This window comes from Crocuta crocuta, unplaced genomic scaffold (assembly GCF_008692635.1).
Source record: "Crocuta crocuta isolate KB4526 unplaced genomic scaffold, BGI_CrCroc_1.0 scaffold222, whole genome shotgun sequence".
Taxonomy (NCBI): Eukaryota; Metazoa; Chordata; class Mammalia; order Carnivora; family Hyaenidae; genus Crocuta; species Crocuta crocuta.
The window spans coordinates 645,293-651,984 of NW_027528806.1; positions in this window are offsets into that span (position 1 = coordinate 645,293).

The following is a 6,692-nucleotide window of genomic DNA, read 5'->3' on the forward strand; positions in this document are numbered from 1 at the left end:
TACATTAACCTGATGTTTCCTTTCTGATAATTTCCTCTATATCTACCCTTTTGTCTACCCCTGCACTATAATGATAGTGGGTGCTGGGAAGAGAATGCTTTACTATAGGACCAGCTCTTTTACACTTCACAACCACCATGTGAGACAGATATCATTAATCCTATTTTACTACTGAGGAAACTGAGGCTTAGAATCATTAAGGTAGCATAGCTGGAAAGTTGAGGAGTTGAGACTCAAATCTAGGATGGGTCTGAAGCCAAACCCAGTAGTCACCTGTCCATCTGTCCATCCTTTTACCCCTCATCCATCCATCTATTCACCCATTTATCTGTCCATCATTACCAAATATTTATTGGTGCTTATCTTATTCCCAGAACTATGTTCATTATTCGAAACACAATAGTGAGGAAATAAAATATCTCATTATGGAATAAAGAGTTTAGTGAAGAGAACATTTAAAACAAATAAAAAAATTTTTTTTTAACATTTATTCATTTTTAAGAGTGAGAGAGACAGAGCGTGCGTGGGGGAGGGGCAGAGAGAGAGGGAACAGAGAATCCAAAGCAGGCTCCATGACCTGAGCTGTCAGCACAGAGCCTGATGCACGGCTTGAACTCATGGACCATGAGATCATCACCTGAGCTGAAGTCAGACACTTAACTGACTGAGCCACCCAGGTGCCCCTAAAACAAAATTTTTTTGAAGGAGAATGCAACTGGCAAAGTGGGGGGTGGGGGGAGAGGGGGAGAGAGAGAGAAAATCTCAAGCAGGCTCCATGCCCAGCTTGGAGCCAGATGTGGGGCTTGATCCCATGAGCGTGAGATTATGACCTGAACTGAAATCAAGAGTTGGGTGCTCAACTGATTGAACCACCTAGGTGCCCCAGAGAACATTTTTAAAAAGAGTACAGACAAATATAAATTTTAACTTATAAGTATTACAAAGAAGAGATTTTAGTACTCCAAGAACATATGAAAGAGGGAACTGACTAGTTAAGGATGCTTATCAGGTGGGCTAGGTTATAGACTATCTGTAGGAACAAACTAATCCTGAAAGCACAGTGGTTTAATATAACAGAGAACATCGCTAACCTAGAATACCTGTTTTATAAGGGTCAGCAGAGTCCTCCTCCGTCTGGTCTCTCAAGGACCCAGGCTGACACAGCCTCTACCATCCTAGCTCCTCCCAGCCTCCAATGTCAATATGAGGGGAGAAGAAACTAGTATGACCTCACTGGATGTTTTCAAGGCCAAGTTCAGAAGGGGCTCACCTTACTCACATCCATTGATTGGAATCCAGTCACCTGGTCCCAAGTGAACTGCAAAGGAGCCTGGGAGGTGTCTAAGAAGCAAACCATGAAATGGAAGTACAGGGCACTGCTTCTTCTGTGAGAAGTCATGGAAGGCCTCCCTGGGGAAAGAGTGACTGATACGCGAAGAAGGTATACTGCCTCCCAAGAAAGCACTAGAAGACACCTAAATAGGGAGAGGTTTCCAGCCCTCTAAATCCCTCAATTCATTTTGGTTTATCTGAGCTTAGGCAGGCTTAAACTAATCGGTCTGAACTTAGCACATTAATTTGCTTTATATTTTCCATTGACCTATTCTACTAAAGAAAGGCATTTATAAGGAGTGCTTACTGTGTGAAAGTTGCAGAATAAGGCTCTCCACAATAATATATATGGCATTGTTATTTTCCTCAGGATCATCAATCTCATCTAAACATGAGACAAATGTGTAGGAGGTTATTAAGGAATACAATAAAGACTGTATTGTTTATCAAAGGCATAAGCAAACACAAAGTATATTATCTCACATAGCAAGACAGCTGAGTGGTTTGAAGATTAGGTAATCAAGGGCTCATGGGTGTCATCAAGGACTAAATTCTTTATATCTTTCATTCTGCCATGCTTAGGGTTGGCTGTACCATCCTACTTCACATGGAAACATGGCAATATTAAGTGGAAGAAGAGACAGAAAAGGTACATTTATTTTTTTGTATGTCCCTTTTTATGAGTGAGGATCCTTCCTCCAGGTACCCTAGCAGATTTCTTCTATGCTGTATTATGTCAATGTCCATGCCCAGAATAAACATGGCCAAAAAGATGACATCAATCATGATTTATTTCCCAAGGGGGACTTGGCCTCCACAGAATGAAGAATAAAATCAAGATTCTTTTATAAAGAAGAAAGGGAATAGTAGTTATATAGCCTCACACACACGGTGCCTGCCATGGAGATGATGCTAAGGGCTCAATGAGTGTTCAGACATGAATTATAACAAGATAACCCATTGTGGTGTTATCTGAATAAGCCTGGAAAACTTCATGAGGAAAGACCCTCACTTAGTTAATGGGATCACTAACCCATTCTCCTCAGAATATTTCTGGACAAGAAAATTATCTTCCTGTGTTTCAAGTATTGCTGGATTATTCTTTGTGGTTACCAAATGTGTCCCACTTTCCAGGGGTTTCTATTTACTTTTCACAATGACCTCTGTAACGATAAATGTCATGTGTCAACATAGCAAGACTCTGCTGCCCAGTTGTTTAGTCAAACACCAGTCTAGATATTGGTATTTTTTTTTCTTTCATAGTTTATTGTCAAGTTGGATTCCATATAACACCCAGTGCTCATCCCAACAAATGCCCTTCTCCATGCCCATCACCCCCCTTCTCCTCCGCCCCCCCATCAACCCTAGATGTTGGTATTTTTTAGATGTGATTAATATTTAAGTCAGTAGACTTTAAGTAAGGTGGATCATGCCATAATGTGGGTGGGCCTCATCCAATCAGTTGAAAGCCTTAAGAGAAAAGACTGAGCTCCTCAAAGAGGGAAGAATTCTGCCTCCACACTGCCTTTGGACTCAAGACTACAACACTGACTCTTGCTGGAATTTCCAGCCTTGCAGGCTTCAGATCCAACAGCCCCACAGTATTGTGAAGAAATTCCTTAACGTAAATCTTCCTTTCTGTGTATGCATCTTATTGATTCTATTTTTCTGGAGAACCTTGACTGATAATGTACCTCTGATGACAACAATTTCCCATTTTGAAGATTAGCTTGGATTTTAGGCTCTTGTTTTGGCCCAGCAAGAACTTTGAGAAACAGCACTTGTCTTGCTTTCATTACGTGAATGCAGTTTGCTTGGTCAAAGGGCTAGGAGGCTGGAGTGACCAGCTGCATGGCCTCTCCTGGGAGACAGAGTTCCTGAGTCAGAGCTGCCTCCGCCTCTGTCTCAGGCTTCTTCAGGGTCTGAATTGAGCTTTTTTGGCCTCCATAGGCAGAAGTAACTTCCATTTTTCTCAATGAGCAAAACAAGCTTGGGCAGACTATTCCTGGGGAAGGTCATTCTGTTAGTGTCTTATGTGTCGTCAGCTAGTCACCTCAATAAGAAAGACTCAACATCATCTTTGAATACTCTAAATCCAATCTGTGTGTTCTGGGTGCCATCACCAAGGGGAAATAAATCAGTTCTTGGATAAGAAATTGCATTATCCTCTGCCTAAAGAAAGAAGTTATTAGGAAAAACTGGAGAGGATTTGGATAAAATTTACAAAAGGAGAATTCAGACAGACCCACCTGGGCGATGTGTTTCAAGTGCTTCCCCAGGAACTTGAGTATCTGTTTCTTGTGGCAGGAACATTCCTAGAGAAGAGACTTCATCAGGTTATTAGAGCTAGACTGTTGTCTCTTGGGTCCCTCTCAGCTGTCAAAGCAGCCCTGGGGTGCTAGGACTCTTCAGATTACTTCTCTCCTTGATCAACAAGTACGGGGCGCTGGAAGGAGATGCTGAAAGGTAGGAAGATCCGAGAAGACACTAGTTCTTTCCTTTTGCTAGCTGTTTTCCTGAGTGTCATCTGGCCAATAGCCCTTTGCTCTGGTAATTGTAGTTGGTCCCCAGACCAGCATCTTTCTATACTCCTAGAACTAACTGCACACTGACCAAGGTGCCAGCTTCGGTTGGGGAAGGCCCTCTTCCTCAGAAGTCTGAGTCCCAGCTCTGCAGGGCCCCTCTGACAACACCAACCTCTTCTCTTTGGATTCTTAGTCTTAGGAGATGGCTGTTTCTTACAGTTCCTGTCTTTGTGTTTTACCCAGTCTTTATACCAAATTCTCTCTGCTGATTCCTGGGATGGTTTCTGCTTTTCTGTTTGGATTCTGACTGAAACAAATACTTGATGATACAAGCCATTAATATTATCTAGAAAAAATTCTACTTCACACACACACACACACACACACACACACACACACGCATACACACTTTCCTGCTTATCATATATCTCTCCAACTAGAATTGGCTTCTCATGTAGGTTTTCTACAGTTTTTTTTCCCAGCAAGTGTATAAAACACATATGGTCCGCTTGAAAGTTACATTTTTCATTATACATGAATACACGTGAGTGCTGATTTTTATGCATCAGTCTCTGGCAGCCTTATTTCAGCTACGGACACAGATCCATTTCTGGGACACTGGTAACAGGTGTCCTGCACTGGCCAAATGAGATCGGATGCTAAACTGTTTAATTCCAGCAACATGAGGACGCCTTGACCAGCCAACCAGTTGTCTCTCTTATTCTTCCCCTGATTTTGCCCCATAATGGTGTCAAGCATGAACACCATTTAAATGGCAAGAGCTAATATTGAGAGACCATGTCCCCTTTTAAAACACATTATATTCCTTTCTTTTAATTCTCCAAATAAAACTTCTCTGGAAATGATCTAAAAAGCCTTCAACATCAAGATATAATTGACCAGTACAGCTAAACTACCTTATCTAAGAGAGTATTTTAATTTTATTTGCATTTCAATAAACCTTGAATTGGTTTAAGTCAAAGGGATCAAGCATTGATTTTAGAGTCTCAGAATTCACTGGACTGAGTCCTGGAGTATTTTCCAGCGAGAGAGTGGGTAGGAGAGAGGTGGGTCACACTCCAACTGCTCCTGAAAATCATGCACACAGATGCCTTCTTTAGCTACCCTTTAAGTTGGCACGGATATAAAGACACGTTCAATCCCATACAGTTCTCGACTGTCCGTTGCCAGACCAAAGCTGATCTTTTGGCCAAGGCCACAGTGGAGCTCCCTGGGGGAGGCCACAGGGCACCTACACATCTCATAACAGCCCTCTTTGTAAAGCTAAACAAATATTTGCTCCCAGCCTGTGGAGCTGATTCACTGGCCTGAGTTTTCACACGTATTCGTGTGTGCATCTGCTGCTCACAGTGGTGGCTGCGCCAACATCCTGGCTGGACCCCTGGGACCAGCTGAGTCAGCAAGATGCAGCAGGCCATCCCAATGCCTCATAGCAGCCCCATACCCCCAGGCATCCTCTGAGCTTTCAGAGACCACTGTGCAGAATGGTGACAATGGCTGTTACCTGGGGCAGGTTCTAGATGTTCTAGTACTCAACTCTTAGGCAAGAAATGATGCCCCAACTCTAATTTACATCTTGGGAAACTGGATACAAGCGACATCACCAGAGCATGTATGATATGATAACCTCAAGTAAGATTTAATAATAAGGCAAAGTTTAAAATGAACCTAATGGGAAATGACTGGAGAAAAGTAAAAGGGGTCTGTGCAAATGGACTGGGGACTCCAGCCCGGGCCAAGCTTACTACTCTGCACCCTCGAACGTGAGCAATTGGCTAAATCTTTTCAGACTGCCGTCTCCTTTTCAGACTGCAAGATGATGAGGGCTGAGGGATTTTTTCGAAGCTTCCCCACATGTTCTCTGTATGCATTTGCTGCGGCTGCCATAAATCAAGTGGCTTAAACAAAGGAATTCACTGTCTCCTAGTTCTGGAGGCTGGAAGGCTGAGGTCAAGTTGTCAGCCAGAGTGGGTTCCTTCTGCACTGTGTGGGGGAATCTGCTCCATGCCCTCCTCCCAGCTTCTGGCGGTTTGAGGGAAGCTTTGGTGTTCCTTGACTTGTAAATGCATCGCTGCCATCCCTGCCTTCATCTTCACACGGCACTCTTCCTGTGTGCGTGTCTGTCTCTGTGCTCACATTTTTCCTCTATAAGAACACAGATCTGATGAGGACCCACCCCAGTGACCTCATCTCAACTTGATTATCTACAAAGACTCTATTTCCCAATAAAGTCTTCTCTTAGAAGTATGGAGGTTAGGACCCCAACATCTCTTTGGGTGACATATAATCCCACGCATTGCCCTCTGAGCTGATTCTTGTGCGTAAGCCTCCTGGAGCTGCCTCATCTCAGTACAGTCTGTCACTGGCCTTCTGCTTTGCTGTCGGAAAGCAGGGGAATAGATGGATGCATGCCCTAATGACCGCTTTCCAATTGTGTACCATCAGGCAGGTCACTTTACCTCTCCTAGCCCCCCTGTTTCCTCATCTAAAAGATGGTAATAATGGGTTTGCTAAGAAAAGTCAGTGACCTAAAGGAAAGAAGTATTTTGCTGGCACATGGTAAATGCTTGACAAATTATAGATGTTGTTTTTTCCTGTTGAGTCTAGGAGAGGACAGTTCAGGGATTCCCTAACCCTGGCTGCATATTAGAATCACCTCAGGGAACTTTTTAAAAACCACTGGTGCCCAGGCCTCACGAGAGATCCTGACTCCATTGGTCTGGGAGGGGATCCAGGCGCTGATATATTTAGCAGCTTCCTGGTTTGTTTTAAGAGGCAGCCAGAATTGAGAACCACTAGAATAGTTGAAAGGAT